Source organism: Phocoena sinus, chromosome 15 (genome assembly GCF_008692025.1).
Source record: "Phocoena sinus isolate mPhoSin1 chromosome 15, mPhoSin1.pri, whole genome shotgun sequence".
NCBI lineage: Eukaryota > Metazoa > Chordata > Mammalia > Artiodactyla > Phocoenidae > Phocoena > Phocoena sinus.
This window is the reverse complement of record NC_045777.1, coordinates 81,624,156-81,647,811: the sequence shown is the minus strand read 5'-3', so window position 1 is coordinate 81,647,811 and position 23,656 is coordinate 81,624,156. Positions and strand designations below refer to the sequence as shown.

At 43.9% G+C, this 23,656-nt stretch overlaps 1 protein-coding gene across 1 annotated transcript in view; it reads left to right on the top strand.

The window, feature by feature from the left end:
• Positions 1–23,656, top strand: part of LAMTOR4 (late endosomal/lysosomal adaptor, MAPK and MTOR activator 4) — a 67,498-nt gene that overhangs the window by 16,284 nt on the left and 27,558 nt on the right. The window lies entirely within an intron of this gene.

Below are 23,656 nucleotides of genomic sequence, written 5' to 3'. Positions count from 1 at the left end.
CAACAGACCAGAAAAAAAAGATGCTATAGTCTGTGCCCATTCATGCTCTTTGTCCTCCTTCAATATTAATAAAATGTAATGGAGAGTCCCTACCTTTTGTTGAACTCATAATCGAGTTTTAGCATTTTAATGATTATTCTTTATGATTTGTAGGGGCCACATGGCCCATAATGCACAATTAGAGGTAAGATGCCCTTTCCAAGATCATTGGCTCTATACACCTTTTGTAAATATGAGCGGTACATTGCTTTTATTATTCAGTTAGCTTTGGCAATCGGGAACTTAAGACATAATTGGATCACGTCCAGTACAGTTACATTGCACTTGAATCCAAGAAAAGAATGTGATGAGTACACCACGAGTTTAATTCAGGGTTATCTAATTGTTTAATCCTAAAATACAGTTCCTCTCATCTCACTGGAACCCACACACTAAATTAAGGCCTTCTGGCTACCAGAATTCATTTGTGTTCTTGGATTTTCACTTTGAAAACTTCCAAAGGAGCCAAGGAATCCTGCTGATAGCAGAGTAAGCCTCAGCTGTGGAAGTCAAACTGGTGATAAATATGAAGAAGACCGCAATCAGTTTTAATGAATACAAATAGCATAGTGCCTGGACCAGGGGAGTCCAGGCAAATGTTCAGCGTAGTTCATGGGTGGAATTCAACAATTTTTTTTTTCACACACACACACTGTATTCTATTTTTACAAGAGATGAATAATAGACTGACACCAAGCATTGTAAATGGATGACCACAACAAAAGCAACAATGACTGCAGTTACCAAACACGAAACACACTCACACTATGTCGTAATATTGACATTCAGTCCAGGAATCCTCCACTGCAACAGCTCCTAAATTTACTCTGCAGTGAAAATTGATTTGTACATTTTTTGCCTCTGAGTCCTTGTGGGATTTTTTTTTTAATTCAAACAGAAAGTCACAAAACTTATAATCATCCTCATCAGTTCACTCAGTCCCATGTAATTAATTTTTTTTTTCATCTTGATCTTTTGTGAGCACTTTTATGAGTTCATCAGTTTTCCATTAGAGTTCTGAAAATGCTTATTCATTCAGTTCAGCAGTATAGTCAGTTACCAGAAACCTGTACTTGTCAGAGTCTTTTCCATGAATTCCTTGAAGATGTGAGTGTAAAATTCTTGGGTGTTTTTGTTTTGTTTTCTTATAGTTTGTGGTCTTTGCAAGCATTGTTCCACTGTCTTCTAGTGTTCAATGTTGTTGTTTATTAGTCTAAGTCAATCTTAAATTTTCTCTTATAGGTGACTTAAACCTGTTTTGCTTAAATGCCCAAAGGATTCTTTCTTTATTTTTAAATGTCAGTGATTTTACAAGTGATGCCCTGATGTTGGCTCTTTTGTGTCAGTTTTTTTTTTTGGTATGCATGTAATAATACAGATTTCAATCATGTGAAAGAAAAATGGTTTGAATTAGAATAAGCTGAAAAATCCACAATTGTGTGAAATATGGCATGGATTCAGCTCTGAAGTACAGAAACAAATAAACAAAGCCCAGGAGCTTAAACAAATTAGAGAAAAATTGTGTGTCTCACATAAGGAGAAGTCTGGAAGAAGGCAGCCTGAGGGCGGGGGCACAGCAGACCTGTGATCCCAGTAGGAACCCTGGCTCCCTGTAACTTTCCTTTCAACCAAACTTAGCATTTGCTTGTTTCCTATGGTCACAAGATGTCTGCTCCCTCCCAGCACCAGAGCTGCATCTTAGGAGGTCAGGAAAAGAAAGAGAAAAGGGCAAAAGACATTCACCAGCCAAGTCTCTCTGCCTGTTAAAGAACTTTCCTGAAGCCCAACTCAGAAATGTCATTGGCTTGAAGTATGTCACATGGCAATCCCTAGTTGCAAGAAAGTCTGGGAAATGTGGCTTTTTCACCAGCCACTTTTGGTGGGGGCGGTTCACATGCAAACTCTATTTATTTTATTTATTTATGTTTTTAACATCTTTATTGGAGTATAATTGCTTTACAATGGTGTGTTAGTTTCTGCTTTATAACAAAGTGAATTCGCTCTACGTATACATATATCCCCATATCTCTTCCCTCTTGCATCTCCCTCCCTCCCACCCTCCCTATCCCACCCCTCTAGGTGGTCACAAAGCACTGAGCTGATCTCCCTGTGCTATGTAGCTGCTTCCCACTAGCTATCGGTTTTACATTTGGTAGTGTATATATGTCCATGCCACTCTCTCACTTTGTCCCAGGTTACCCTTCCCCCTCCCCGTATCCTCAAGTCCATTCTCTAGTAGGTCTGCATTTTTATTCCTGTCCTGCCCCTAGGTTCTTTGTGACCCTTTTTTTTTTTTAGATTCCATATATATGTGTTAGCATACGGTATTTGTTTTTCTCTTTCTGACTTACTTCCCTCTGTATGACAGACTCTAGGTCCATCCACCTCACTACAAATAACTCAATTTCATTTCTTTTTATGGCTGAGTAATATTCCATTGTATATATGTGCCACATCTTCTTTATCCATTCATTTGTTGATGGACACTTAGGTTGCTTCCATGTCCTGGTTATTGTAAATAGAGCTGCAATGAACATTGTGGTACATGACTCTTTTTGAATTATGGTTTTCTCAGGGTATATGCCCAGTAGTGGGATTGCTGGGTCGTATGGTAGTTCTATTCTTAGTTTTTTAAGGAACCTCCATACTGTTCTCCATAGTGGCTGTATCAATTTACATTCCTGCCAACAGTGCAAGAGGGTTCCCTTTTCTCCACACCCTCTCCAGCATTTATTGTTTGTAGATCGAATATCCAAAGTAATCTTGAGAAAGAAAAACGGAGCTGGAGGAATCAGGCTCCCTGACTTCAGACTATACTACAGTAATCAAGACAGTATGGTACTGGCACAAAAACAGAAATATAAATCAATGGAACAGGATAGAAACCCCAGAGATAAACCCACGCACAAATGGTCACCTTATCTTTGGTAAAGGAGGCAAGAATATACAATGGAGAAAGGACAGCCTCTTCAATAAGTGGTGCTGGGAAAACTGGGCAGCTACATGTAAAAGAATGAAAGTAGAACACTCCCTAACACCATACACAAAAATAAACTCAAAATGGATTAAAGACCTAAGTGTAAGGCTAGACACTATAAAACTCTTAGAGTAAACATAGGCAGAACACTCTATGACATAAACACAGCAAGATCCTTTTTGACCCACCTCCTAGAGAAATGGAAATAAAAACAAAAATAAACAAATGGGACCTAATGAAACTGAAATGCTTTTGCACAGCAAAGGAAACCATAAACAAGACAAAAATAATAAACAGATAAACAAATGGGACCTCATGAAACTTCAAAGCTTTTGCACAGCAAAGGAAACCATAAATACTACCAAAAGGCAACCCTCAGAATGGGAGAAAATATTTGCAAGTGAAGCAACTGACAAAGGATTAATTTCCAAAATTTACAAGCAGCTCATGCAGCTCAGTATCAAAAAAACAAACAACCCAATCCAAAAATGGGCAGAAGACCTCAATAGACATTTCTCCAAAGAAGATATACAGACTGCCAACAAACACATGAAAGAATGCTCAACATCATTAATCATTAGCGAAATGCAAATCAAAACTACAATGAGATATCATCTCACACCAGTCAGAATGGCCATCATCAAAAAATCTACAAGCAAACTCTATTTAGTATCTAACCTCCATAACACACTAAGTTCATCTTACAGAAAATAAAAATATATGTATTTAAAAATTGATCTGAAAGAAGAACATAATAACTGGAACAGAAATAAACCAGTCCCAAAAGAAACAACCATAACAATACTTAATTTTGGAAATGTAATTTTCCCTAATATAATTAATTTATGTTTATGATTCATGAACTGTTCCTTAATTTTCTGCTATAATTCTGTACCATTTGTGTAACAAGCAGAAAAGTTCCTAGCTACCCTGTGCACACAGAGATTTTCTATAAATGTGTCTGCAGTCGGTTTCATTTGCTTTGCCCAGGATTCACTGGTTGACTGGCAATGCCTGGATTCATCACAGGAAGCTTTGATCATCCTTAATCGGACTCACATGGGGGAAATAAGGACGCAGTGGTTCCACAGCAGAAATTTTAGTGAATGTAAAAATGTAGGATCCATTGCATTCCTCTGTTTCTTTCTCCAATATTATAAAACACCTAGACTTTAATGCTTAGGCAAGGAACAGCAGCCAGCACACCATAGGGATTCTTCTGTACGTGATTCTCTAACATTTCAACCAAATCTATTAGAAAATAGCGGCTCTATGTTTCACTGGTGAGACAAGAGTTATCAAAACATTATCTGTGGATTCCCTATAAGGAAAACAGTGTTAATCTCTTATTAGCAGAAACAAAAAAGCAAGGCTGTGTTCTGGCTACTCATTCACCCCCCTTAAGCATATCAGTTCACTCTCTGGATGAGAATCAAAGATTTCTTTGTTCATTTTTTGGTACTTTTTCAAACTTTCTACAAAGAGCATGTATTACTTTTTACAATTAGGAGACATTTTATCTTACAAATCAATCCATAAAAGTCTTTATATAGAGAGTCAGGCTTTCCGCTTGGGTGGCTCTGATATCTGAAGTGGAATCCATCCCTTATATTTTTGCAAGGCTCCTTGACACTCTAAACATAGAGCCCAACATGTATGCTCATATGTACCAATGGAATAGGCGTTGCTGGCTCTGTCCCCAACTCTCATCCCCTCAGTGTGGCTTTTCCACGTGGGGAGAACGCTTTTAATATACATTGGACGACTGTCAGGCTTCCCTCCCCTGCCACCACCCACATCCCAGTTCTTGCTGGTGGATATTATGACCTGCATCAGAGGGCGGTAAGAGAAGACATACAGACAGATGAGGTGGAGGGGCTTCCAGGCTTGGTCTCACACCAGCTTCTCCATCCACAGCCCCAGGACTGGCAGGAGCGCTCAGGTGGGGCAGACGTGGGAGAGCAAGAAGTCCACCTCATTTCGGACGATGCGCTTCCCCGGGTGGATGCTGTCAGGCAGGGCCAGGCTGGAGGTCATTTCCCAGGCGTCCACAAAGGCCACACGGAGGTTGTCAAAGGCAGTTAGGAGGAGCCGGTTCACCTGGAGGGAGAACCAGTCGCTGCCGTACACTGTCTTGTAGCCGGTGTTGGCCAGTTTGATGACCACCAGAGTGCGGGGCTCCCGGGCCAGCAGCACAGCCAAGGCGGCCCGGATCCCTGCCAGTCATTGCACAAAGATTGACGGAGGGAAGGTGGTGAAGTGGCCGCCCAGGCTCAGCACCACCATGGTGTGGGGGCCCCCAGCCACGTCCCCCAGTTCCCGGACCACAGAGTGCAGGGCGGCCACAGATGTGCGGAGGGAGCGCAGGGGCCAGCTGTGCGCGGGTCAGGCGGTGTCCACGGCCATCAGGGGACCCGTCTGATACGTGGTGTGTAGATCCACCGGCTTCAGGGCTGTGCGGAGGACGAGAGAGGAGGTTTAGGGATTAATATCGGACCGTGCACCATCCTCTTGAATGAAGAGTCCTCATTTCCCAGGACGTAAACCTTCTCCCTAAAGCTTAGGGCTGCCTCCACTCAAGTTTTCAAGGTTGCCAAGGATCTCCCTATTATCCGTCCAAACACCTATTCAGTTTGCTTTTAATTCTCTGGCATTTGATTTCCATAAGCTGGTTGGCCTCTTCCGAAACCTTCCTTTCTTGCCTTATGTAACACTACATCATTCTGTTTCTTTCTCCGTTTCTGGTCAGTCTTTTCTCAGTTGTTTCTAGCTCTGTGTCAGGGGACACAGCTGAGTGAACTTACTGGGTTTCAGGACCCTCTGGCGTGAGGCTGGTCACCATTGGGCAAGGACGTAAACTGGTCAACCCAGAATCTCTAGCCTGGGGCAAGTCTTCATCCAGGGGCGGCTGAAGGGCACCAATAGATGAATCCAAGTTGGAGAGCTCAGTCAGAAAGGAGGCTTCAGAGAGTGACAATACACGGCTAAGAAAGGAGAGGGTTCCCAAAGGGAAATCAATGAGACAAAATGCTACAGGGGGCCGGGGAGACTGAGAACTAGGAATAGGTCTTTCGACTTGGTAGCTAGGAGGTCACTGGCAATGTTCTAGATTAGGGAGAGCAAATCGGTCCTGCCCTCTCCCCTCACGGCTGCTCACAGGACACGGTGTCCCGCAGATACTGCCACCACTGCCGGAGCGTGGAGTCCCCCATCATGTGGACGATGTGGCCAGCCAGGCAGCCCAGGATGCTGTCAGCAGTGGAGAAAGAGCGGCCAGAGCAGGACAGCAAGTGCCACATGTTTTGGTGGTAGAATCCGGAGGGCTTCAGGCCTGGGAGGTGTCATGGTTGTTGAGGTGACAGAACTGTAAGCAATTGTTTGGGAGCAAAGCAGTCAGTGAGTACACAAGAGGCTAACGCTACGGCCTGGAGTCAGGACTGCCTTTCCTGCCAACCCTGGTGCCACTTACCCAGACTCCTGTTGTTCTCCTTCGCCACCCAGATTGGAGAAATGCCCAGAGGGAGGGCCTTGTCTGTCACATTCCTGAAGAGAAACCAGTGGGCAAGAGAGGAATATGTGATGAAAAGGAATCCTGGACTGAGGTGAAAGATGGGTTCTTGGAGGAAAGGAGGTTCTCAATGTCAAGGGCATCTGTCCTGTGTCAGGGGTCCTGGGAGAGAGCAATATAGGGGGCCTAGGGAGGGATTGGAAGCTGGAGTTCAGGGATCCTGATTCTTTGAATTTCATGGCCTCAGGGATTTCCTCAGTGCAGAAAGCAGAATTGTTTTAAAATATATCCAGGACTTTGGTTTAATTCAGGTCTGGTGAGGCCAACAGATCAGGAGACAGTTGCCATTGAAGAGATTGTGTGTTACTCACAGTTCCTAAATGGTGGAGGGTGGGGGGCATGGCACACCATGCAGGGCCACGTGGGGAAGCACCAGGGCTGGTCAGGAGGCACAAGGAGCCGGCGGAGAATGTGGGTGAAAGCCTTTATTGTGGTTTTCACAGGAAGCGATGGGCAAGGAAGGGTAAGCAGCTGCACAAGCTTAGGTTGGGATAGTTTGAATAATTTCAGTGGGCACTGGGCCATAGATGTGCTCTTCAGTTACCTAGTTCCTCGCTCTGGCGTGTCGGGGCAGCTTCAAGAGCCTGGTAAAAGGAGGCAGGGTGGCCAGGTGGCCTCAGGATGGGGTGGGTTGCATATCAGAGCTGTGCTCAAGGCAAGTTGTCTGCTCCCTCTGGGAATCAGCTAGCCCAAGATGTCAAAGCATCACCAAATATAGAAAATGAAAAACACAATTAATACAAGAAGGTGCTTGGAGCCTTTTACAAGAAGTTTTAGCTCTACTGTTGGTCTCACCAAGCCCACTGCAGTTGGACCTTCACTCCCACCAGAAATGGCAACATCCAGTGTCACTTTTCAGCCTTTGTCATCCCTGCATCAGCCCAGTGGCCACTCCCTCCTCCCTGAGACTCGCTCTTTGCCTGGTGGCCAGGGCGCCTCACTCCCCTGGTAGCCCCTTTTACGAGCCCCCTTCTCCCCAGCCTCTTGATACTGGAGGGTCCGGGCTCAGCCTTTGCTCCTCTTTTCCAGTCACACTCCCTCCCTTGGTGGTCTTCTCGCTCGGCCTCTGGACATTAACTTCCACAGTTAGATCTCCAGCCCTGACTTCTCTGCCAAATTCCAGATTTGTGTATGTATCAGCATCTCTGCTTGATGTCTGACACACATGACCAAACTCCCCGTCTCCACCCCTGCCTCACCTGTACTTTTCCCCCTTTAGCAGACGGTAACTCTGTCCTTCAGGCGAGCGGGCCTCAAACCCTGCAGTCATCCACCAGTTCTCTCTCTTTGGACCATTCTGTCTCTCAGGACATGCTGTGGGCACTGCCTTCAGAATATATCCAGAAATGAATCACTTTAGACACCTCTGCTACTCCAGCCCAAGGCCAAGGCCTCCTGTGTTTCAGTCTCACTGCTTCTCCCAGTGACATCCTTGGCCAACTCTCTCATCCCCTTACAGTCTTTGCTCAAATGTCACCTTAATGAGTTCTACCCTGACCCCCTGCTTAACACTGCATCCTGTCCCCACACACTCGTAATCCTCACCTCCTCTATATTTAAGAATTTCCATAGTACATATCTCCTTCTAACATCCTATGTAATTTACTTATTGTTATGTTTACTGTTTATCATCCCTTCCTCCAATCATATGTAAGCTTTATGAAGGCAAGGTCCTTGTCTGTCTGTTCACTGCCACATCCCCAGTGTCTGCAGCAGGACCATGCATGTAATAGGTGCTCATGTGCATTTACTGAATGAAGGGACAGACTGCTTGAAGAGGTTGAGTCCTAGGAGGAGAGGGGAATTTGCTTTTGGGGGGAAGGGGAGGGAATATTTCTGTACTCTGGAAAGATGCTGAGTGTGGCCCGCCCTAGGACTGTTGGGGCTCTGGTGCCCCATAGAGGTAACAGAGCTTCGGGGGCAGGTGAAGGATGATCCTGGAGCCCAAGACCACACAGGCTTGGACAGTGGGCACTTTGGGGTAACAAGCATGACAGAAGACTAAGGAAAGATCCCTGATGGTCGGGGTGTCAGTTCCTTTGCAGGACCCTAGGCAAGGGAACCCTTCCCACCAGCCCACTGCAGAGGTCCTCAGAATAGGATTAAAGCTGATGTAAAGAAAACAGCTGACCTTGGGATTGCAAATCCACGTCCACTACACACTTGCACATGTGTGCTTCTCTGTTTAATGCCTGTCTTCAATCGTCATGCTATCAGCTCCTGAGACATGGGACCATGCTGCCCTGCTCTCCTGTCCCCAGGACCTCCAGGGCTTTGGACAGTGTCTGGCACAGAGAGGGGGTTGGGGGAGGGGCTCAACGGCAGCAAAGGCCTGAGATCAGATTATAAGAGCCGACAGTCTGCTGTGCTGTCCCTGATCTAAGCAGGTAGCATACGTTAACTTATTTGTTCCTCACTACAACTCGACAGGGGAGGTCCTAAAGTTATTCCTGTCTACAAATGAGAGACCGGAGGTGCAGAGAGGTTACGTAACTTGCCAGAGATCCCACGAATAGAAGCTGGAACATAGTAACAGGTGGAGCAGGGATTTGAACCCAGGCAGTCTCGCTCCAGAAGTGGCTGGGCTTTACCTCCGAGCAACGTCCCGAGATGGCTCCTGTACTGAATCTTAGATCTATTTCCAGTTGACCAATGCCAAAAGGATGTGTGGTTCTTTTTTCCTGACCAAAGGGAGCATAAAAATTGGTCTGGAAAGAACCAGGTTTCCTGGTGCCGAATCCTCACGTTGGAAGTAAATGTTGTGGAAATTCACCAGTTGATGCTGAGAGCCTCTGGAGAGGGGTGTCTGGTGGAGCTGGCACCTCGGGGATCTCCAGCTCAGCTGCCTCAGTGCTTCGAGCCAGCCAGCACCTCTGGTCCTCCCAGCAGCAGCCAGTGATAACTTCCATGCTGTCTGGGGCCACAGAGCAGCATCCCTCCCACCTGACCACCTCTGCTTCTCCCCGCAGCCCCTTCTCCCCCTTCACCCACAGAGGGGGTGTCCCTCCACCTCTGCCCTGCCCCTACCCGGCCATCCCCGGGACCCGGTTTTTGCCTCCTTCCACTACTGTCTCTGCTGGAGACCAGATGCACCTATCTTTAAAAATGTCTCTTTCCTCCCTGGGGTCTCTCTAGCCCTCATCCTGCCTCAGATCCCAGGGGCAGGAAGTAGGGCTCACTGCCAGCCAGCCTGGTTTCACTGCCTCCTCCCCATCACTCCCATTCTTGCTTCCCTGGGACCCAGGACAATTCTCGCCTTTGGTTTTGCTCGGCTTCTAGGCTGCGATCTCTGCTCCTTTCTCACTCAGTGGGGTCACATCCATCCTCCTTACTCCCCAGCCACACATCCTGGTGATTTCTAAATTGACATCTCTCCTTGCAGGGGCCGTCAGCACAGCAGAGGGACCAGGACACTTCTCTTTGGCCAGAGGTCTGTGGCTCTCCTTCAGGCTTCAGCTCAGTTGTCACCTGGCCTGATCACCATATGCCAGGTGGGGTGCCCTTTCTCCGTGTCCTCAAACCACTCGGTGTGTGCTACAGTTAAGCACTCACTACAGTGCTTGTTTTAAAAGGTCCCATGTCCCCTCACTGAAAACTTGTAGAGGGCAGGAATGCCAACTATTACGTGAAAGTTGTCAGCACTTAGCGTGAGACCTGGTGTATGTTAGGTGCTCGGGAGACATGTTTAATAGAAGTGAATAGATGAAAGATAAGAGTAGGGGCTCAGGCAGAATACATCCCAGACAATGCTGGGTCCCTTACTGTGCCAGCAGGGCCTCCTTGCACGGTGTGGTCACGTTCCAGTAACGTCCGCTTGAATGTCTCACCAGTGGGTCGCAGGACAGCGTGGGGAGTCGAGCACAGAACCAGAGCTCACCCGAATCGTCATCCCTGTAGTGACAGGTGGACTCTTCCTCCCCAATTAACAGGGGGTTAATATTGCAAGTCACAGTTTCTTCGTATCCTGTGGGTCCCTGGAAATAGCCCATGAAATCAACTGTGGCCCACTGGTCTCTCCAAACCCCCGCAGAACCCACACTGCCTCGCTGGAGTGGATCAGCTACACTTGCACCTGGGCCTGCCCAGCCCAGAGCAGGGGGAAGGTCAACAGGTATGTCCCATTCTCCAGATCCTTGACATCTCCGAGGCCGCCTGCCTTCAGGTCAGGCCGCAGCAGCTGTGCCCGAAACAGATCCCCACCGTGGGTCTTGGACCTGCCCTGGTGGTCTCTGGCGATGAGGATGGCCTCCAGGTAGCCTCCCAGGGTGTAGCTGGTCTGGGCAGGATTCCTCAGGTGGTAGGTGGAAGTCTGGGGGCTAGTGGAGGCCAAAAGGTTGCCCCCATCTCCTGGGGTCAGAGGCCAGTGCAGAAGATGGGTCAGGTCTGAGAACTTCTGGGGGAGAGAGCCTGAAGATCTGTGGGCATGGTGGGGCCCTGGGGGCGGAGGGATGGCGCCGTCAGGCCAGGACAGCCTGATGTAGAAGATCTGTGGGCAAAGCCAGAAGAACCCATCAGTGTTTGTGTCTCTTCTTCTGGGAGGAAGTTCTCATTCACCAGACTTAGTGTCTGGTGGGTCTCAGGCAGAAATCCCGCCTGCCTTGCCTCATTGCTGCCACCCCGAAGCTGGTGTCTGAGCCACCATGACACACATCTGCAGACGCCATCTCGTGTTCATTTCGTATTTTTTATAACATTTATTGAAGTATAGTTGATTTACAATATTACATTAGTTTCAGGTATACAGCATGGTGATTTGATATTTTTACAGATTATACTCCATTTAAAGTTATTATAAAACACTGGCTATATTTCCTGTGCTGTACAATACATCTATGTAGCTTATTTACTTTATACATCGTAGTTGTAACTCTTAATCCCCTACTCCTGCCTTGCCTCTTCTCCCACTTACCATCCTGTGTTTAAAATCCTGTGTTTGTGAGTTCTGCTAAATTCCCACGGACAATAAATAGTATTTCTGGCTCCTGGTCCCTGCTAGCTCCTGCCCCACCTTCTGCTCACCCTGGACGCACACACTCTTGCTGCCACCAGAGGAAGGGGGTCCAGGCTTGGGCCCACCCCCCAGTCTTTAGCTCTCCCCACCCTTTACAAGTCCTTCTTCTCTCTCTGGACTCCAAAACCCAGACTGAATCCCCCTTTCCCTTCCTGTTTCCTCTTTCTACAAATGACCTCTACCATCTCCATCCTGGATTTGGAAGGAGGACTTCTTTTACACACAGAAGCAGGAGCTGGAATCGATGGAATTAGACACTTGGGGCCCTGGGGTTTCCCTGCACAAGAGGCAAAAGGAGAGAGACAAACAGATGAAGGGGGTTTTGGGGAGGTGTGGGCCGTTGCTCCAGGTCTCTCTAGGCCCCCAACAAAAAGCCAGGTCTCAGGTAAGCACAAGCCTAAGTGGGCCTTGCCTCATGGGAAACAAATGCATGGTTCAAAAGCACAGCACAAATGCTCAGCAATTCCTCCCAGGGCAGGAAGTTAATCCAGTCTGATGGCCCACCAGCATCTGATGGTCTCTAGCATTTACCTACCCTGCACCTAGTTTGTTCTCTGACTACATCTTAGTGTCAAGGAACTTGACCCCCTTGCTCAACCTTTCCTAATAGCACAGAGAGTAGGTGTTGTATACATACTCCTGGCCATTTGACCCTCCTGGGTCTCGCCAGGGCACAGGGATGCCCAGATGCCTCTCCTTACATATTTCCTGGGTAAAATCAACATAAGCAGGAAGAAAGATTCAGAAGGTACATCAGGAAGGGAGAACTGGTCCAGAGTGGGAGGGGCAGGTGGCGATATTTCTTTCATGCAGATCATTGAGACTTGTCCCGGAGAAAATTAAGCCCCTGGAATTTGAACGTTTCTAAGTCACTTCTTTGAGTTGTAGTTTGTGACTGAGAACTCGGGAGGCTACAGTCTTCTCATGGCACCTGTGTGCCATGGGGCCAAGAGGCTTGTGCAATTGAGGAATGAGACATGATGTGGGGGAGTCCCACAGAGACCACCGATGGCTCTGGGAGTGGCTTGGGATTGAGCCTTTCATGCGCAGGCCCTGTTGGAACCACCACCCCTTCATCAAGCCAATAGTCGGTGACTGTGATCAGTCACCAGGAAGGAATGCCATCTCGCTCAGGTTAGTGACGGGGACGAGGCTGTCTACTTTTCCTTCTCTTAGTTTCCCTTCCCAACATTGAAGGGGAAATAGAGGGAAGAGGATGAGGGAGGTATGTGCGAGCAGAGCACGCCTCACTCCCAACTCCAATCAGCTGGGGCCTTGGCTGAACGTGGCAAGAGGGACAGAAGGAGAAGGGAAGGAGTAGAGGAGGAGAGCTTTGAATTCGGTATGAAGTTGAAGTGTAAAATAAATAGAACTGGGTTTTAGAGAAACAAAATCAACTGCTTTCATAACTGAAATTGACTTGAAATTTATGGAATTAGGCTCAGATGTGATTAAGGAAGCCAGGGAAAGGACAGCATCCAGCAGATATGGTTCATAGCAACAAGTGGAAGAATTAAAATTGTTTTAAGTTTATACTTCAGCAGGGTCCTCCCTAAGCTGGTTGTAAGTGCTTTCATTAACATGGGCCTAGTAATTGATGGCTTCAGCCTTGCAGATGGATTTTAATTGCATGGGCTTCAGCAAGCCAAAAACTGGGCACCTGCTTTGACTTTGATCTAAGAATATGCTCCTAAAACTGGGGTTAGAGTACCAAGACAAGAGGGTATATGGCTTTGTTTGTTTTTATTTCAGAGTATACCTCCTTCACCCAAGTCAGCCTGAGGGGGTTCACCTGTCTAGGGAGAGATTAGGAATGCAAAGAAAAAGATGGCACATAAAGGCCATAATGAAGAAGAGGAAAATGGATGAATCTTAAAACCACATTAAAATATTAGAAGCTTATTTGAAGCCTTTTGAAATGATTAGGGAACAATGGAGAGGAATATAACGCCAGAGATCAACCCTCTTCTACAAAGAAAGATGTGACACAGAGAAATAACACACATTACTCAAATAATGGAAAATTGAAAAGCAGAAGACTAACACTAACTGTGTTAGTTAGGAATTGCTTTTGGCTGGTATTAACAGGTACTAACCTCAGTGGCGTGAGCAAAGAAAGGTTTATGTTTCTCACAATGAGTGTCTGGTTCAGTGTCTTAAGGATGTCAGGGCATCTCTCTGATTCTCTTGGCACTTCTCTCATGGTCCCAAGAAGGCTGCTGGAGCTCCAGCCATCATATTCACTTTTGGAGCAGCAAGAAAAGGAAAGGCAGAGCACCAAAATAGCTTTTAAAATTCCACCCAACAATTTTTGTTTGTAAATCCTTGACCCCTCTTGCCTGTGATGGAGTCTGGACATAGAGTCTTCCCCCTTTTCCCTGATGGAAACATTACCCAGGTTTGAGTTAGGAGTTAGTAGGGAAGAATGGGAGCATATTTCTAAAATGAGGCAAAAGCCTTGGAGCTACAAGATGTAGTTCAGGGATCTGCCGAAGGTGAAATTAATGGGGCTGAGAGAGAAACTACCCCCAGGAGGCATGTTTCATGGAACAAAGCAATTCTCTGCAAGAAGCAGTGGCCGCAGCCTTTGAACAGAGCACAGAAGGTGCCTGCTACGCACAAGACATGGTGATGTATTCCTCTCTGTTCTGCCATTTGCAGAACCCACACCTTATGCAGCAATTGGATGTCTGGACCATGGAACTTGGGGAACAGAAAATTAAGATGTTTTAGACAGACATGACATGGGGAAGATGGGCCCCTCAAGTAAGATCTGATGACCAGGGTTTTTCCACATTTTTCAAAAAGAAGGGAATGTCCCACACCTCATCCTCTGGAAAAGGAAGCAGCACGCAGAGGTGGATTTACCCTGTGATTGTACGCACAGGACACAATCACTCTCAATGGGAGAAATTTCCCAGTGAAATTTAGGTTCATAGGTTGTAGGCGTTGGACCACCAGTGCAGACCAGCTGGTGATCGGGTAAGGCTGAACCTGAGAAGCTTTTCTCTTCTTTCCCTCTTCACCTGGCTTTAGCCACCTCTGAAGTTCAACTCCAGTCTTCGGCAAAACCAGAGACTGGATTGTATTCAGTACTGGGCTCTGGGAACATTGTTTTCTGGGCTAACTGCTCGAAGGGGTGGGAATTTGCTATCATTTTCTAACTTTAGGGAGTGTGAGTCTGGTGCAGTGATAATTTTGGAGTCCTGTTGACTCTGGAACTCGGTTCTTGTCCTTCTATCTCTTCCTCCATCTCTGAACTCTCAGGGCTGGTATACATGAGGCAGTGATTCTGTATAAGTGTGTCTCTCGTGCAGATCCAGACTTTCCTGCAGGTGGGTTTCCCGAGGTCTAGACTTGGGGAGGGTGTTTGTGACAGACACTGTTGGTTGCCTATCCAAGATCCCATTTTCGTTTGGAGCAGAATGTAGCCAAAGGTGATACATTATTGTCATGCAATATATTATGATTGGTCTCAGCCAGTCATGACAGTCACATCCCACACTTTCCCAGTCTTCTTGGGAGTTTCTGAGTTCCAATAAGATATAAGGAGGGGTCTGATGAGAAATACCAGAGTCAGCTTTCACTCACCTAATAAAAAGGACCAATGAAGCTGGTTGCTGCCCCTATTTTATTTCCACCTGGGATGTGGATTCAGTGTGTGGCAATGCATCAACCTTCTCGAGATAAGAAGGGAAAGGCCATTTCAAATCTTGTTTCTCCTCCGCCGCCCACATACTTCTGGTGCTGGGTGTCATAAGAAACATTCATATTGTGATAGGACCTCTGGCTGTCTCTTCATTCCATGATGCTGAGTTGGCACAGTGTGGGGTAGGAGTATTCCTGGAAGCTGTTTCTATACTGACACATTTAGCTGTAACTGAACTATACACAGGAATGACTGAAAACCACATTAAATCAAAAGTAAATGTTCCTCAACTCAAATTCCCCTTATCAGGCTCTAAAAAATTCCTGTGACTACTCCAACATCATCTGACATGGAGGAACTTGTAATAGATACATGACCTTAACAAATTGAGGTTGAGATATTTTACTGTTGTAACTTTTACAGAAGCTCATGACATTACTAATCCTCCTCCCAGGGCCTTGAAAGGGATCTTTGCAAGGGAAGGACTCTGAACTGTAAGCCTCACTGGCCTCTTGACAAATATACCGCAGGTGGTAACCACAGCAATGCCCACTCTGCCCCCAGATGACTGCAGTGTGAGGTACCATAATTTATAAGACACATCTCGATTTCAGAGATTTTCAAATGTGAAAAGATGCATATCCTAGAATTAACAGAATATGGTATTTGCAACATATTTCATAAACAAAGGATTAATATTCAGAAAATAGGAGGCATGGCCACAAGTCAACATGAAAAAGACAAATAGTCCAGCAGAAAGATAGGCACAGTGTATGAACAGGCCAATTTACAGAAAGGGAACTGTAAAAGGAAAATAAACATCAGAAAAAAAGGCTTGGGACTTCCCTGGTGGCGCAGTAGTTAATAATCTGCCTGCCAATGCAGGGGTCACGGGTTCAAGTCCTGGTCCAGGAAGACCCCCATGCCGCGGAGCAACTAAGCCCGTGTGCCACAACTACTGAGCCTGTGTGCCACAGCTACTGAAGCGCACACGCCTAGAGCCCATGCTCCACAAGAGAAGGAACCGCAATGAGAAGCCTGCCCACTGCAACAAAGAGTAGCCCCCGCTCGCCGCAATTAAAAAAAAGCCCACACGCAGCAACGAAGACCCAACGCAGCCATAAATAAATAAATAAATAAACTTATTTTTAATAAAAGGCTCAACTGTGGTAGTTATATGATCTAGGAATAGTTTGGCTGCAAATTACAGAAAACCCAATACCAAGTGGTTTAAGAATTATGCCCTTATTTTTCTCACATAACAAGATCTCCAAGAGTAGGGCATCAAGGGCTAAACATATTTATTAATTCTAGGAGATTTTTTGTAGGTTTCTTGGGTGTTTCTATGTAGAAAATAATGTCTTCATGAAAGTTTTATTACTTCCTTTCCAAACTGTACACTTTTTTTTCCCTTTCCTCATTTCACTGGCAAAGACTTACAGTACAATGTTGAGGAGGAGTGCTGACAGCAGATATCCTTGCTATGTTCCTGATCTTTGGGGAAAGATTTCAGTCTTTCACCATTAAGAATGATTAAGTAAGCAGGTTCATCTGTACCATTTTTCTAGCTTCCACATATATGCGTTAATATATGATATTTGTTCTTTTCTTTCTGACTTACTTCACTGTGTATGACAGTCTCCAGGTCCATCCACGTCTCTACATATGACCCAGTTTCGTTCCTTTTTATGACTGAGCAATATTCCATTGTATATATACACTAATATGTATAAAATAGATAACTAATGAGAACCTGCTGTATAGCACAGGGAACTCTAATTAGTGCTCTGTGGTGACCTAAATGGGAAGGAAATCCAAAAAAGAGGGGATATATGTATACATATGGCTGATTCACTTCGCTGGACAGTAGAAACTAACACAACCTTGTAAAACAACTATATCCTGATAAAGAAAAAAAGAATGATTAAGTAGACTCGCTATATCAGCTTAAGTAAGTTCCCTTCTATCTGTAGTTTGCTAAGACTTTTAATCATGAATAGATGTTGAGCTTCATCCAGTGCCTTATCTGCATCTATTGAGATGATCATCTATTTTTTCTTTCTTAGGCTTTTAATATGGCGAATTATACTTATTGATGTTTGAATGTTGTATCAGCCTTATACATGTAGTGTAACCCCACTTGGTAATGATGTATTCTCCCAGGAAAATTTTTTAACTGCAGATTCAATTTCCACAATAGATATAGGGCTATTCATGTTGATATTTCTTTTTGAGTTATTTTTTATTGTTTTTGTCTTTCAAGAAATTTGTCAATTACATCAAAGTTATAGAATTTATTGGCTTAAATTTATCTCATTATTATTTTAATATCTGTACAATATGTATTGATGATACCTCTTGCATTCCTGATATTGATAATTTGTGTCTTTTTTCCTGATTATTTTGTCTAGGGGCTAATCAATTGTATTGATCTTCTCATAGAACCAGCTTTCAATTAATTGATTTTCTATATTTTTCTGTTTTATATTTTATTTACTTCTGCTCTGATTTTTTTCCTTCTACTTACATAGGGTTTAATTTGCTCTCCTTTTTCTAGTTTCTTGAAGTAGAGACTGAGTTCATTGATTTGAGATCTTACTTCTTTTCTGATAAAGACATTTAATACTTTACATTTCCCTCTGAGTGTCCCCTGCAATTTTAATAGGTCTGGTTTAATTTTCCTTCCATTCAAAATACTTTCTAATTTCCTTTTAGATTTCTCCTTTGATCCATTGGGTTATTAAGAAGTGTGTTATTTTGTTTCCAAATGTTTGAGAATTTTTAAGAAATCTATCTGTTATTGATTTCTAATGTATTTCAATAGTGGCCAAAGAACATAACTTTGTGTTATTTGAAACATTTTAAATTTATTAAGGCTTGTTTTATGATCCAGAACACAATCTGTTTTGCTGAATGTTCCATGTGTATTTGAAAAGAATGTGTATTCTGCTGCTGTTCTGTGGAATGTTCTATAAATGTATATTAGGTCAAGTTGTTTGATACTATTTTTCAAGTCTTCTGTACATTAACTTATCTTCTGTCAAGTTGTACTTTCAATTATTGATAGAGGGGTACTGAAACCTCTGACTAAAATTGTGAATTTGCCTATTTTTCTTTGAAGTTCAAGAAGTTCTTGCTTCATGCATTTTGAAATTCTATTATTAGGAGCATATACATTTAGGTTTGTTATGTCCTCTTGTTGAATTGATCCTTCTAATATTATGAAATAACTCCCTTTATCTCTCTAAATCTGACCCAAGACCTCAGGGTCTATTCTAGTCTTCTCCTTTCCATATTGGTAACTCCTTCAACAATGAGAAACTGGCTTCTCATTATCCTTAATGCATTTACTTACTTGCTTAATCTCCCTGGAAATTGGAAATTAAACCAATTTCCCAAACTTTTCCTGTTCTTCCCTAGCCACCACCCTTCTTAACTGCCTTCCTGTATAATCTCCAATCTCTACTATATTAGCTGTGTGATGTGATTTATAAGACATATATAAATTTAGATAGTTATAAATATATATAATATATATAACATATATATACACACATACATACATTATATATATATATTTGGGTGTTCACAACTCCCCAAACCCTTGGAATTTCCTAACTGTTGAGAATGATAAAGGTGTTTTTTGTTATGTGAATGAGGTGACTTTTGGAAGTACCTAAGGATAGGGGCTGGTTGCCAGGAGAACCAACCAGGTGATTAGAGGGTGGGGATCCATCCCACCCTGATTTCTGGGCAAGGGAGAGGGACTTGAGCTTGACTCAGCCACCATTGGCCAATGATTTAGTCAATCATGACTATGTAATGAAGCCTCTAAAAAACCAAAAGGACAGCCTTTTGGTCCTTTTCCAGAGAGCTGCTACTCTGGAGAATCAGAATGCTTCCATGTGCCACCATGTGGGGTCCCAAGCTCCATGGGACCGAAGCTCCTTTGTTTGGGACCTCACCCCGTATATGTCTTCGTCTGGCTGTTGATTCCTATCCTTTAATATCCTTTTATAGTAAATAGGTAATCTAGTGAGTAAACGGGTTTTCCTGAGTTCTGTGAGCTATTCTAGCAAATTAATCGAACCCGAGGAGGGGGTCGTCAGAACCTCCAGTTTGTAATTGGTAGCTTGGAAGCCTGCGACTGACATCTGAAGTGGAGGGTGGTCTTGTGGGACTGAGCCCTTCACCTGTGGAATCTGATTCTATCTCTGGGTAGGTAGTATCAGAATTGAGTTGAATTCTCAGACACCCTTCTGGTGTCTGAGAATTCCTTGTTGGAGGTATGGGGAACCCCCCCTCCCCTGTCAACATTGGAAATTGGGTCTGGGAACCCCTATTCAAGCTGCCACACCACTTATCCACTTTCCTTACTCAGTCTTGCCCGAACAACCTTTTTATTCTTTTTTTTTTTTTTGCGGTATGCGGGCCTCTCACTGTTGTGGCCTCTCCCGTCGCGGAGCACAGGCCCCGGATGCGCAGGCCCAGCGGCCACGGCCCACAGGCCCAGCCGCTCTGCGGCACGTGGGATCCCCCCCGGACCGGGGCACGAACCCGCGTCCCCTGCATCGCCAGGCGGACTCTCAACCACTGCGCCACCAGGGAAGCCCCGGAACAACCTTTTGACTGAATTATTCAGGAAGGAAGAAAGGTGTACTTCTTAAAGTGATCCTGTTATTCATTCTGTAGATCTGTTACTGTGAATGTATCTAGATAGTATTTCCCTACTGTTAACCATTCAGAAAATATCTTTTAAAATCCTATGCAACCTAAAGTGATGTCTCAGGAAAAAAAGTAAGTAACTAGTGTAGGCACACCAGTGTATTCAAGCTTGCGAGAAGGAAATCGCATATCTAAATCTCCTAGCACACACTAGATACTAGATACTTGACACACTAGATACTTGACAAATGTGAATTCCCCCTTAATTAGATACAGCTGATATATAATGAGCCCCTAGTATGTTCTAAGCACTGGCCATATGGAGATGAATGGCCCTGCCAAAGATAACAGACAGGAAATCGGTGCTTATAATACAAGGTGATATGTAATTAATAGGGATTTCAGGTAAACTAATCTGTAAGGATGACATCAATTTCACTGAAGAGAGAGAGAGAGGGAGGGGGGAGAGAGAGAGAGATAAGAGAGAGGAGGTGTGTTAGAGGCAGATATTGGATTCTAACAGGTATAGGACAGTAGGTGAAGGAACTGAATTTCACCTCAGTATGGAACCACCTGGTTGATGGGGAGAAAGTGAACAGGTCAGAGAGCAGGTCCTGGGATACAGCAGGATTTACAGAGGTCAGAGGGTTGCAGGAGGAGAACACAAGCTCAGGGCAGGGTGGCCTGAGGGCTTATGGCTGTACAGTCAATCACGAAATGCCATCTCTTGGGATAATCTCTTCCTCTGCCAGGGTCATAGCCCTTAGGTGTACACTCTATTCTGAGATAGCACTTCTCTACTGAATTCCTATCTCCTATTCTCTGAGAGAGATCTGAGTTGTACTAGAAAACAACAAAGGATGTTCAAGAAAAGTTCTCATTTTTACCAGAACAAGTCACAGCAATAACATAAACTTATTCCAGGCTAAATGGTGAACAGGTTAAGCTAATGCTCAGAAAAAGGAGCTGTAGAGGCAACTCAGTTTGAAGACAATTGTTAACTGCTTAACATAAGTGATTTGTCCTTTGTAAACACATAGATTTATATTTTTGCTTTTTTTCTTTCTTTTCTTAACTTTTTTCCCACTATTTATTCCTGGTAAAGCTTCTTTTTGGAGAGTTCAACTTAAAAACAATTTTTTTTTGGCCACGCCACTTGTGGGATCTTACTTCCCTGACCAGGGATCGAACCCACGCCCCCTGCAGTGGAAGTGCAGAGTCCTAACCACTGGGCTGCCAGGGAATTCCCAAGAATTCAAGTTTTTTTCAGCAGAACCAAGGGGAAAAGGAAAATTTTACATATGCAGCAAGGTAGGGAGAGGGAGCAGGTTGTCCTTAGAGAAGGTACCACTGTATGAAGGTAACAGTGGTCTTCTCAGTTTTAAGAACTGGAAAGGAGCCAGGAAGCTGGAGCAGAAATGTAACAACTTAGGGAAAGAGGAAGCATGGACAGCTTAGGTTTCTGCCTTCCCCTCAAACAAACTCTTTTGGGCTAGTGTTTTGGACTTGTTTAAAGCTACCCCTATCTGATAGAATGTGCTCATTGTCTCTCTAAGAACTTGTCCCGCCATGGTACCACCTGGATTAGAAACAGGAAAATGGAATGACAAAATGGAGAGCTTCCCTCAGCCTCCTCCATCTAGATGAAAGTAACTGTTTCAAGTTCTGTGATGGATAGGACAAGTGGAAAGAAGTGTACTTACACAAATTGCAGTAACTGATCCCACAGCCACAATCTTGTGCCACTTGAACTGTCTGATGAATAGGTCTGTGGAAGCTTGGAGTTGTTTATTAGACATCTGGTATGTGACCAAGACCCTAGGTAGATAAAAGGGTAAAATCAAAGGAGTGATGTCATAAACATAATGCAATGAGAGTTTCCTACCATTTCCCCATCAAAGAACATCAATTCTCTGACATCACCTATGGCTGAGAGGGCTTTTGTAGAAGTTTGGGTGTTCAGTGAAGAAGTTCCAGCACACACTTGGAGCAATTATGATCTAGCAATTCTATTCATGTTTACAAAAACATACATGAGAATGTTCACAGCAGCCTTATTCATAATATTCCCAAATTAAAGAAAAAAAGAAATATCCACCAGTGGAAGAATAGATAAGCAAGTTTGGGATGTTTGTACGATTGAATACCACTCAGCAATAAAAAGAAAACAACTACTGATAAATCCAACAACATGAATGAATTGCAAAAACATCAGGTTGAGTGAAAAAAGCAAAAGATTCATTTTATATGATTCATTTAATAAGAAATTCTAGAAGAGATAAACCAATCTATGGTGACAGAAATCAGAATAGCAGTTGGCACGGTGGAGGGGGTTGACTGGAAGGGGGCATGAGAGAAACTTATGGGGATCTGAAAAGTCCTTTATCTTGAATTGGGTGATGGTTATATGGGTATATACATTTGTCTAAATCAACATATATACACTACCAAATGTAAAATATTTGGCTGGTGGGAAGCAGCAGCATAGCACAGGGAGATTGGCTTGGTGCTTTGTGATGACCTAGAGGGGTGGGATAGGGAGGATGGGAGGGAAGCTCAAGAGAGAGGGGATATGGGGACATGTGTATGCATATGGCTGATTGACTTTGTTGTGCAATAGAAACTAACATGGTATTGTGAAACAATTATACTCCAATAAAGTTCTATTTAAAAAAAAAAAAGATCTGTGCATTTGACTTCACATGAATTATACCACAATAAAAAGGAGAAAAAAACAAGGACACTAGAAAAGAAAAATATGTATATTCATATAACTCATGACTAAATTCTAGGCAATATCAACATTCTAGAGGTGGTGCATTGGGTAAGATTAAGGGATGTGAGAATATGCTAAAGTACTCGTATTGTTCAGGGAGAAATAGAGAGACATTGATAAGAAGAGGTAAATAAACATAAGCTGGGGTAAATAAACATAAGTAACCAATATAAGACTAAAAATAAAATGTAAAATGTTTAAATCAGAAAAATATTTGATTCACCTATTGAAAAGTAGGGAAAGAGAAATAAAGAAAGTACAATAAATGTGAAACTTGAAACAAGTTGGAAGAAACAAGAAACTATCATTGCAATAAATGTAAACAGGTTAAACTCACCAATTAAAAGACAGTGGAATGCAATCAAGAACATATGCTCTCTATTTTATGTTTAGTAGTGTATATATGTCCATGCCACTCTCTCACTTTGTCCCAGCTTACCCTTCTCCCTCCCCATATCCTCAAGTCCATTCTCTAGTAGGTCTGCTTCTTTATTCCTGTCTTACCTCTAGGTTCTTCTGACCTTTTTTTTTTTTTTAGATTCCATATATATGTGTTAGCATACGGTATTTGTTTTTCTCTTTCTGACTTACTTCACTCTGTATGACAGACTCTAGGTCCACCCACCTCACTACAAATAACTCAATTTCGTTTCTTTTTTATGGCTGAGTAATATTCCATTGTATATATGTGCCACATCTTCTTTATCCTTTCATCTGTTGATGGACACTTACACTGCTTCCATATCTTGGCAATTGTAAAGAATGCTGCTATGAACACAGGGGTGCATGTATCTTTTTAAATTAGTGTTTTGAGGTTTTTTTTCAGACATATATGCAGGATTGGAATTGCTGGGTCATAGGGTAGTTCTATTTTTAGTTTGTTTGTTTGGTTTTTTTTTGAGAAACCTCCATACTGTTTTCCACAGTGGCTGTACCAGTTTACGTTCCAACAGTGTACGAGGGTTCCCTTT